This window comes from Hypanus sabinus, chromosome 10 (genome assembly GCF_030144855.1).
Source record: "Hypanus sabinus isolate sHypSab1 chromosome 10, sHypSab1.hap1, whole genome shotgun sequence".
Lineage (NCBI taxonomy): Eukaryota > Metazoa > Chordata > Chondrichthyes > Myliobatiformes > Dasyatidae > Hypanus > Hypanus sabinus.
The window spans coordinates 20,122,765-20,134,981 of record NC_082715.1 but is presented as its reverse complement, the minus strand read 5'-3'; positions in this window follow the sequence as shown (position 1 = coordinate 20,134,981).

The following is a 12,217-nucleotide window of genomic DNA, read 5'->3' as shown; positions in this document are numbered from 1 at the left end:
CATTCTTTGGGAACATTCCTCTTTTTTCATGGATGGTTGTGAAGAAAAAGAACTTCTGGATGCATATTGTGTAATTTTCTCTGACATTAAATGTACCTATTGGAAGAGTGGGGGCAATCAGAACAGCTCAGGAACGCTTGAGTAAAATTCAGAAATGACATGGCAAAGAGTCTCCCACTGTATCTCTAATTCCCTTATTCTAGTAGCTCCCCATGTCACATAGATAAAGAAAGCCTTGCATTTATATTTCAGGAACACAGGAGGTCTGAGGGAGTTTACAATTAATTCAGTATTAATGAGGAGTAGTAATTGTTGTAAGGCAGGAACCACTGGAACCTATTTTCACACAAGAAGATCCTACAAACAGCAATACATTACAAAATCAAGTTTGTTGCTTGGGTGATAGCAGATGAGCAATAAATACCACTCAAGATGTCACATTTCAATAAAATATTGTATGGAATCTTTTATCCCTACCTGAATGTTATATTTTTTTAAATATTGCAGCCAATGGTATAGCTCCTCCAGAGGTACAGGACTCCCTCAGCTTTGCAGTGAACTGTCGACCTAGATTATGTGCTCTGGTCTCTGGAGCGGCACAATCTCTTGACTCAGACGAAGGCATTCTATCGATTGAACAATAACTAGCTCCAATTTTCTTCACAGGTTGTAAACTCAACCAAAGAAATATAAAATAAATTCCCAAATGAGGAACTGTAGTTGCATTTCTGAAAATCACAGTGCAGCTTATGGCAGCAAAACAAATCAGCATCCAGTATTTTCACCCGAGAGAACTAAATGTCAGTGGCCATCATTGCTGGTATTATGTTAACTCAGCCACATCGAAAATAATATGCAACAGTCAGCTCAGACCTTTGCAAAACGCAAAGATTCCAGAGCATAAGAACACCATTTCAACATGTCAGTCCATGGCCTCCTCTACTAACACAGTGAGGCCACTTGCAGGTTGGAGGAGCAACAGCTCATATTCCATCTGGGCAGCCTCCAAAATGACAGCATAAACATCGATTTAAGACCATAAGACCTTAAGACCTAGGAGCAGAATTAGGTCACTTGACCTATGTCTGCTCTGCCATTCTATCATGGCTGATTTATTATCCCTCTCAAACCTATTCACCAGCCTTTTCCCCATAACCTTTAATGCCCAGACTAACCAAGAACCTATCAACCTTCGCCTTATATACTGTATTCCCAATTTCATGTCCTGCATAGTTACCGGTAGCAAAGAATTTCCCCACCCTCCGGCTAAAGAACTGTTTCCTCATCTCTGTTCTAAATTGACATCCCACAGCTCTGAGGCAATGCCCTCTGGTCCTAGACTACCCCAAGAAATTAAGCATCCTCATAAATCCACTCTATCCAGACATTTTGATATTCAATCAGTTTTAATGAGATCCCCCTTTGTTATAGATCGTAGAAGAAAAGAGCACAGGAATGGGCCATCTGGCCCACAATACTGTGCCTTCTAAGCTCCAGTGACTACAGGCCCAAAGCCATCAAATACTCCTCATACAATAACTTTTTCATTCCGGGATCATTCTCGGTAACCTTCCTTGGACTCTCTCCAATGCCTGCACATCCGTTCTTTGATAAAGGGCCCATAACTGCTCACAACATACTAAGTATGATGTGACGAATGTCTCAATAAAGCCTTAGCATTACATCTTTGCTTTTGTACTCTGGTCCTTTCAAATTGAATGCCTTCCTTAGCACCAACTCAACCTGCAAGTGAACTTTTAGGGAATCTGACACAAGTTCTCCCAAGTCTCTTTGCACCTCCGATATTTGAATTTTCTCTGGTCCATGCCTTTATTTATTTTGCCAAAGTATATGGCCATGCATTTTCCTACATTATATTCCATTTGTCACTTCTTTGCTTATTCCCCCAGTCTAAGTGCTTCTGCAAATACCCTCCTTCCTCAACACCACCTGCTCATCCACCTATCTTAGCCACACAGCCATGATTTCCTTCATCCAAATTATTGACATACAATGTAAGAAGAAATGGTCTCAGCACTGACCCCTGTGGAACACTACTAGTGACCAGCAATCAACCAGAAAGGCTCCCTTTACTCTCCTTCTTTGCCCCATGTGCAGCACCTTGTCAAAGGCCTTCTGAAAATCAAAATAAACATCCACGAGCTCTCCTTTATCTATTCTGCCTAGTATTTCTTCAAATAATTCCAACAGATTTGTTGGACAAGATTTCTCCTTTAGAAAACCATAATGGCTTTGGCCTATTTTATCATGTGATTTCCAGTACCCCAAAAACTCATCCTTAATAATCTTTCCAACCACTGAAGTCAGGCTCACTGGCTCATAATTTCCTTTCTTCTGCCTCCCTCCTTTCTCAAAGAGTGGAATGACATTTGTAATGTTCCAGTCCTCAGGAATCATTCCAGAATTGAATGATTCCTGAAAGATCATTACTAATGCCTCCACCACCTACCATTTTCAGAACCCTTGTGTATAGTCCATCTGGTCCAGGTGACTTACATTATCTACAGGTATTTTTTCTAATTTCTGGTAATTTCTCCCCTCCCCCTTCTCTGCTTTTCCATTCCCTATTCTGGTTTTCTTCTTAAAACTTATTTTCTCCTCTCCTTCCCATCACCTCTTCCTGGTGCCCCCCCCCCCCTTTCCCTTTTTCCTATGGTCACTCTCCTCTCTTATCAGATTACTTCTTCTTCCACTTATCACCTCTTAGCTTCTCATTTCATCCCCTTCCACCATCCAACTAACTTCTCCCTCACCCAACTTCACCTATCACCTGCCACCTTGTGATCCTGCCCCTTCCCTCCCCCCCCACCTTCTTATTCTGGCATCTTTCCCCTTCCTATCCAGTCCTGATGAAGAGTCTTGATCCAAAATATTGGTTGTTTATTCTATTCCATAGATGCTACCTGACCTGCTGAGTTCCTCCAGCATCTTGTGTATTGTTATAAGAACACCAGAGAAGTCTTGAAATTACATGTGCTTAACATGACTACATGACATATCTTCCCCATCAATTCAGTGCACATGCAGTGACAAGAACTTCTAATCCACCTCCGCCTCACTTTGTGTCTTTGAAACTTGGATTCTGGAGAAATAAAGAACACCTGTAACAAAGGAGACTGATTCCAACATTGAAAGAATGGGATGCTTCCGTTCTAGGAAACAATACCAAGTCTTCAGGCCAACTATTGAAACCAATGAATGCAGCTAAAATTCAGCGATAATTGTGTTTATATGCCTTGCTGGAGATAAAAGGAGCTCTTCCAATCTCCATCGAGTGTTCAATTCATCAGGAAGTGTAAATGACACTGAGGTGCCAAAGGCAATTTCTTAAAATTGGGGGAGAGCAACAGCCATCTTGAGTTTGGAGTGATAACATCCGCATCAGAATCAGATTTATTATCATTGATTTATGTCGTAAAAATTACTGTTAGTTACAAAAAAAGTGCAAAAGTAGAACAGTGAGATGGTGTTCATGGGTTTATGCATTCTGCAGAAATCTGATGGCAGTGAGGAAGAAGCTGTTCCAAAAGCATTGAGTGTGTTTCTTCAGGCTGCTGCTCCTCCTCCCTGATGGTAGCGAAGAGAAGAGGGCAAGTCCTAGATGGTGAGGATCCTTAATGATGGATACATCATCTTGAGGAACTGCCTTTGGAAGATGTCCTCAATGGTGGGGAGAACAAACTCTTCTCCCTCCCGCCGTCTGGGAAAAGGCACCGAAGCATTCGGGCTCTCACGACCAGAATGTGTGACAGTTTCTTCCACCAAGCCATCAGACTCCACAATACCCAGAGTCTGGACTGACACCAACTTACTGCCCTCTACTGTGCCTATTGTCTTGTTTATTATTTATTGCAATGCTTGCACTGTTTTTGTGCACTTTATGCAGTACTGGGTAGGTCTGTAGTCTAGTGTAGTTTTTTTCTGTGTTGTTTTTATGTAGTTCAGTCTAGTTTTGCTACTGTTTCATGTAGCACCATGGTCCTGAAAAAAGTTGTCTCACACCTGGAGTATTGTGTTCAGTTTTGGTCTACAAATTTGAGGAAGGACATTCTTGCTATTGAGGGAGTGCAGTGTAGGTTCACGAGGTTGATTCCCATGATGGCAGGACTGTCATATCTTGAAAGATTGGAGCGACTGGGCTTGTATACACTGGAATTTAGAAGGATGAGAGGGGATCTGATTGAAACATATAAGATTATTAAGGGATTGGACATGCTAGAGGCAGGAAGCATGTTCCCGATGTTGGGGGAGTCCAGAACCAGAGGCCACAGTTTTAAATAAGGGTTAGGCCATTTAGAATGGAGTTCAGGAAAAACTTTTTCACCCAGAGAGTTGTGGATCTATGGAATGCTCTACCTCAGAAGGCAGAGGAGGCCAATTCTCTGGATGCTTTCAAGAAAGAGTTAGATAGAGCTCTTAAAGATAGCGGAGTCAAGGGATAGGGGGAGAAGGCAGGAACGGGGTACTGATTGTGGATGATCAGCCATGATCACATTGAATGGCAGTGCTGTCTCGAAGGGCCAAATGGCCTACTCCTGCTCTTATTGTCTGTTGTCTAAAAGGAAAAAAAGCTGTTACGTTTCATGCCTCATCTATATTGTGCACCTCCTTTTGGTGAGAAACAACAGTAGTTTTCAGTACAGTGGAGTCCAGTTAACTGGGACGCATTGGGACTAGTGCATTTTGGCCCAATTAAGTTGCTGCCCTAACTAGCTGATGTTCCATGGAAGTAATTAAAAAGGAGTAAAAATAAACTGCCATTTAACTGAGTAATACAGTATGTATTGAAATGAAATACAGAAACAAATTGGAACATTACCAATCCCATCACAGTGCTATAAACTGTGTATTAGTTACTAATAATTATTAAAGGAGGAATTCACCCAGTGTCCACTGTCGTGTATTTTTCATTGTCTGTAAATGAACAAAATCAATGCAGACACAGTGAAGATAAGTGACTGCATTCATACATAGCTTTCAATGATTGCATCCTCCAAGTCTTCATTTTCATTGTAACATTCAAGATGATTGCCGACACCTTCAAAATCTTCATAGTTCATAACTTTCTGAAGAAGTGAAATCCTTTCATTTTCACTCTTGGCTTTTTCTGCTATCTCCCAGATTGAATGCTTGTAAACGCAGTGAGCAAAACTGTTCTGAATTGTCTTACTGTTTATTTCTCACCAGCTATCAGTGACAAAAGTCACTGCTTTATGAACACAAGCACACACAATTAACACTATTTAAAAACTGTTCGCTTGAAGCACAGTGCAGTGCCTAATGGCCACACAGGCCCACACGACTGATGCTAGTTAGAAACTGTTCCGCAGCAGTCACCTGTCCTAATTAAGTGCATAGTGTCCCAAATAAAGCGAATCCTATTTCCTTGATCAGATTTTGTTCTTTCAGAGCTGTAACAAGTAAGTGCTGCCCGATTAACCAATGGTTAATACACTGTGTTTTCAACTCCCATCTATAAAGCTAATAGTGGCTGCACTTGTGGTCAGGGTGCTTAATAGAACATTACATTTTTGATCATTCAATGACTTCACTAAATCAGGAAGAGTAAGTTATCTCATATTCATTCAGTGCTCAGGAGCAAAAGTGATAAAAATGCATTGTAATGAAGTGAGTTATTTGATCTATGCCAGTGACTACCCACTAAACAGTATCCCTTCCCTCCTCACTTCATCTAACCTTATCAGCATAACCTCATTTTCCCCCCTCATGTGCTTATCTAATTTCCATTTAAAGCTTCTGCGTTATTTATTTCAAGTACTCCTTGTGTCACAAGTTTCTCAATATTTCATGTTTTGGGTTATAAAGCTTCTCCTAAATGATAATAGTCATATGAGCTAAGTGTAAGCAGAATTCTCAGTTCTCAGGTATGTGGCAAACATTACATACTTGCGGCAAACTATATGCTGTGGGATGCTAAAGTTCGCAAAGTTTATTGCACATGGATGGTAGCATAATGGTTAACACAACACTTTACAGCACAGACAAGTTGGGTTCAAGTCCTGCTGCTGCCTGTAAGGAGCTTGTATGTTCTTTCCATGACCATGTGGGTTTCCTTCAGGTACTCCAGTTTCCCCCAAAGATGTACCGGTTGGCAGGTTAACTGGTCATTTAGGATTAAAGTCCTCAAAGGGCTGGAAAGTCATATTCCGCGTTGAATCTCAGTAAATAAATAAACGGTACCGTTGAGAGATGTATCCCAGACCAAGTTGGGGCAGCACGGTAATGTAACAGCTAGTGCGATCGCTTTACAGCGCTAATCATCACCAGTCAGGGTTTGTTTCTCACTGGTGTCTGTAAGGAGTTTGTACATTCTCCCTGGGACTGTGTGGGTTTTCCTCCACATTTCAGGGAAATAAGGGTTAAGGTTAGTAAGTTACGGGCAAGCTATGTTGTTGCCAAAAGCATGGCGACACATGCGGATTGTCCCTAGTGTAATCTTCGCAGGTCTGATTTAAGAAAAAGGCTCATTTCACTATGACAATGTTTTGATGTACATGTGACAAACAAAGCTAATCTTTTTATTTTTATTAAAACATGCAAATAAGATACCCTGTATTATAAGTGTCACAAATGGGCACTGCATTATCTGAATTCCCCTGAAAATATTAATGCCAATACTGTATTTTCTTTAACTAGGCTTATGCCTTTAAGTGGGTTTGCTTTTAGGTAAAATGCCTTGCAAGTCACTGGCTTTAAAATCCACTTATGCTGCAGCACTTTATCAGATAAAAAGCATACAGCAAGCATTTCCAAATAGCGGACAGCTTCTGTTCTGTACAGGCTCTTCAGCTTTCAGGAGCTAGCACAGTTCCATCACAGGCTGCTCTACAAACAAAAGACTGCAAAGGGCAGTTAGTTGACACTTCTAGATATCATTATGGACAGGTCATCTGATGCACAAACAAGCCTCCTCTTTCTCGTTAGCCTTAACTTCAGCAACCAGACATCCAGAAAACAAGGAACAAAATGCTGCCTTCCATTTTGATCATTTTATTTATTTATTTTCACTTATTTAGAGATTCCCTCTGGCCCAGTGAAACCAGCAACCCACCTACCTGATCCTAGCCCAATCACAGGACAATATACAATGCCCAATTAATAACAACCTATTCTAACTAATTTTTACAGGAGCACTGTCAAGAGTGTTCTGACCAGGTATGGAAATTATAAGGCATCTGACTACAGGTCCCTACAAAGGATTGTGAGGACTGCTGAGAGAATCATTGGGGTCTCTCTTCCATCCATTAGAGATATTTATCATGAGTGCTGTAAAGGCAGGACCCTTAACATTATCAGTAATCCCTACCATCCCTCCAGCAATCTCTTTGAGCCCCTACCATCAGGCAGGCGGTAGGGTAGCATCAGGACAAGAACTGGTAGGATGGGAAAGAGCTTCCTAGGCCATAAGAATACAGAACTCCCTTCCAGTACCCAGATCTCATCATGCACGAAGCATCAGTAGCATTATAAGACATAGGAGCAAAATTACGCCAGTTGGCCCATCGAGTCTGCTCCGGCATTCAAACATGGCTGATCCTTTTTTTTAAAATATCCTCCTCAACCCGAGTTCCCGGCCTTCTCCCCCCCCCCATAACCTTTGATGCCATGTCCAGTCAAGAACCTATCAATCTCTGCATTAAATATACACAACGACCTGGCCTCCACACCTGCATGTGGCAACAAATTCCAAGAATTCACCACCCTCTGGCTAAAGAAATTTCTCCGCATCTCCGTTTTGAATGGATACTCCTCTATTCTGAGGCTGTGCCCTCCTGACCGAGACTTTCACTCCATGGGAATCGTCTTTACCTCATCTACTCTGTCTAGGCATTTCAACATTCGAAAGGTTTCAATGAGATCTCCCCTCATTCTTCTGAATTCCAGTGAATACAGACCCAGAGCCATCAAACGTTCCTCACAAGATAACCCTTTCATTCCTGGAATCATCCTTGTGAACTTCGTCTGGACTCTCTCCAATGCCAACACATCTCTTCTAAGACGAGGAGCCCAAAACTGTACACAATACTCGAAGTGAGGCCTCACTAGTGCCTTAGAAAGCCACAGCATCACAACCCTGCTCTTGTATTCAAGATCTCATGAAATGAATACTAACATTGCATTTGCCTTCCTCAACCACCGACTCACCCTACAAGTTCACCTTTAGCTATTATACTGTTTTCTTTTTGTCTTCTGTTGCAAATGCACCTTTTTTTTCATTTTGCAGGTGGTAATGTTAACTTAGGTGTTCTTCGTGTGAGTTATATGTAATGTTTTGCGCACACTGGTCAAGAGGAGCTTGTGTGGTGTACATGTGTACAGTTGAATGACAATAAACTGAACTTGGACTTACTAACTGGTACATCTTTGGATTGTGGGAGGGAACCAAAGCAGATCCTATCTGTGTCAAGACACATTAGTGCAGGATTCCTTTTATGTGGATTTGTTTTCTCTTCTGCTTCCGATTCTGCTCCAGCAGCTAACAAGAATGCTAATAGTTGTAGAATACCAAACTCACACACGAGGAAATCTGCAGATGCTGGAAATGCAAACAACACACACAAAATGCTGGTGGAACGCAGCAGGCCAGGCAGCATCTATAGGGAGAAGCACTGTCGACGTTTCGGGCTGAGACTCTTCGTCAGGACTAACCGAAAAGAAAGATAGTAAGAGATTTGAAAGTAGTGGGGGGAGGGGGAAATGCGAAATGATAGGAGAAGACCGGAGGGGGTAGGATGAAGCTAAGAGCTGGAAAGGTGATTGGCGAAAGTGATACAGAGCTGGAGAAGGGAAAGGATCATGGGACAGGAGGTCTCGGAGAAAGAAAGGTGGGGGGGGGGGAGTACCAGAGGGAGATGGAGAACAGGCAAACAACTAAATAACATTACTGTTTCATACTCCCACCAGCTCCACCTATTTTAAAAGAGGTAAGTGTTTATATAAGTATATTTCTGAAACTGTTGCATCAAAAATAGATTGGTAAAAATTAGCTGGCACATTCAATAAAATGGTTTCTGATTTTTCTCCCCTTGGTCATGCATGATTTTAGTGTTCAGCCTGGAGGCTAAACTCCATGAGCTTTGAAGTGATGGCAATATTGCTATATTTTAACTATTCCTTCTCTAGTTATGAATTGTAAGATCCATAGGGCACCAGGGTTCAATTCTGCTGCTGTCTGTAAGGAGTTTGTATAATCTCTCCAGGAACAAATTTATTTCCTCTAAATGCTCCAGTTCCCTCCCACATTCCAAAGAAGTATAGGTTGCTGGGATAATTGGCCACATGGGTACAATTGGGTAGTGTGAGCTCCTTGTGCCGCAGGGGCCTGTATTTCTAAATAAAATAAATACTTTATTACAAACCTTGAAAACATCCTGCTTTACCCATGTAAACATTTTTATGAAAGGAGGCTGCCTTGACAAACTTTGTGTTATGATATGAGTACAAATGCAAATAAAATGTTAAAATGTATATTAATAATGGTGCACAGGATTAAAGTAAAATATTTTTCAACTTCATTTGCATTAGGAGAAAACATAATAAGATTAAAAAGTAAAATAACACAGTTAAAGCTGGAGCAATTAAATTAAGCAGTATCTGACGATGAAGAGCTGATGTTTATTTATTTATGTATTTATTGAAATACAGCACAGATTAGGCCCTTCAAGCCACACCGCCCATCAATTTAATCTGAGCCTAAACATGGAACAATTCACCGTAACCAACTAACTTTCCAACCAGTATGTCTTTGGGATGTGGGAGGAAACCAGAGCACCCAAAGGAAACCCACGTGGTCATGGGGAGAACGTACATACTCCTTACAGGCAGCGGTGGGAATTGAACCTGGCTTGCCTGTACTGTAAAGTGTTGTGCTAACTACTACACTATCATGCCGCCCCAAGAGTTCCTTAAACATTGCTTGCGGTTGACCTCTCATTAGATGCTGTCTAACTTTTGAGAATTTGAAGCATTCTTGTTTTCCAGCATCTGCAATATTTTGTATTTAAGTTGGTTGTACAATTCAAGAGTCTAGATTCACATCTATTTCCACTGACATTGCACTATAAACAGATAATTTTACTTCGTCATGGTGAGCTACAAAATTAAATGTACAAGTAGTGTAAGATTCTGATAGGTAAAGCACCTGGAAGAAAGCCTTAGATAATTGCTTTGCCTGGAAAGAATAATTAATTTTGAATCCAGAACATACTTCCCTTGCCTCAAGATATTAATTAGTGCATTTCCCTGTGGATGGAGTCAAATATCACACATCTCCCTGTGGTAATGACACCCACAATGATATTCAATGGTTCACTACACCATATATATAGCAATAATTTGATAACAGAATCAAAGGTTAGCTGATAAATCTGAATGAGACTGTGAGTTATGGAAAGGGTTCAAGTAGTCTTCAAAGTGATTTCAACATGTTAAATGTGCAGGAAAAAATATGGCAACATAAATGTGAAATTATCCATCTTTGGAAAGGAAAGCAGAAATTTAAAGTGTTGAGAGACATGCTATTTAAAGGGGATCTATGAATCCTTGCCTGCCTGTTACTGAAAGTAAACATGTGGCTGAAGCAAGGGTTCATTGTGAGTGGTTTTGAGTGCAGGAGAAAGGATAACTGACAACACTTATTCAAATTTTTGGTGACACCACTCCTGGAGTGTTCACTTTTGGTTTGTCTTAACCATGGGAAGGATCTACTCAACACACATTTCAGGAGCAAAGGTTCCCCAGGCTAACTTCTGGGATCCCAGGATTTTTGCTTGAGGAGGGCTATGTGGACCAGGACACAATTAATTAAGGTTTAAAGGACTGAGATGAGTTCTCAATAAAACAGCCAAAGTTCTGACAGTGCAGGATAGGCAGGATACAGTGTAGAAGTTTGCCTGGATGGGGTTGGGGGAGGAGGGAGAAGAGGATTTTAACCAGGGAACCAAAGGTCACAATCCCAGAAAAGGAAGTTAGACACTTAGACTATGCCAAGGAAAAATATATTTACTCAGAAGGTACAAAAGTTTGAGCAGGCCATTTCTCTGACTGTACTTGAGAAGGAAGATGAGCTATGATTTGATAGAGGTGTGTAAGATGATATAAGGCATTGATAGAATGGACATCCTTTCTCAGAAGGTGAATGGAGAAATTTTGGTGGATGTCAGAGGTGGGTTTTTTACACAGAGAGTGGAAAGTGAGAGTGGGAGTGCACTACCAGGAGTGGTGGTAGAGATAGATACATTAGGGCAATTAAGAGACTCTAAGATGAAAGAAAATTGCAGGGCTATGTGAGAAGGAAGGTTCAGATTAGAATGGGGTAAAAGGTTGACCAGTATCATCAACAAAGTGCTTGTAAGGTGCTGTGCTGTTCTATGTATTAGTAACATACATCTCTAGGAGTTCTGAATTCTGTCATAAATTTTGAAATATGATTTGTCCTGATTTCCGGACCCAGAAGTTGTCAAGTCTATGATCAGGAGAATTTTATTGAAATACATGATTGTATTGAATGGTAGAGCATGTACAAGGGCTACACAGTCTACTGTTGTACTGTTTACTACGTTTCCGTGTTGCAAATCAGCTTCCTTAAAATTTAAACAATTAGGTGAAATTATCAGCTGTGGATATTTTAATGGTGATTGCAATTACATGACAAAATGCACTAAGTACTTGAGGAGTTGTTTAATCTGTCAATGCAAAGAAGCTGAATCAACACCAATGATGAAACACTGGAAATATTGCCCCCTGTTATTAAGTTGTACAAATCCGAATGAATATATCAGGCTGGTTGCTCCGATTGCATAACTGAACTTTACTAGTTTCACCATTGATGAAACCCTCACTCATGATAGAAATGTATCTCGTCTAGCCAATCGGTTCCTGGAGCAACTACGCTAACTCCGTTGATTCCATGGGTTCTTCAGTTATAGAATCATAGAAAAGTACAGTACAGAAGCAGGCCTTCCAGCCCACCTAGTCCATACCGAGTCATTTAACATGCATTGGAACCATATCCATCTATACCCCTACCGTCCATGTACCTATCCAAACTTTGCATAAATACTGTAATTAAACTTACATGCATCACTTGCGTTGCAAACTCATTCTGCATTCTCATGACCCTCTGAATAAAGAAATCCCTCTCATGTAAACTTTTTACCTTTCACCCTTAACCCAT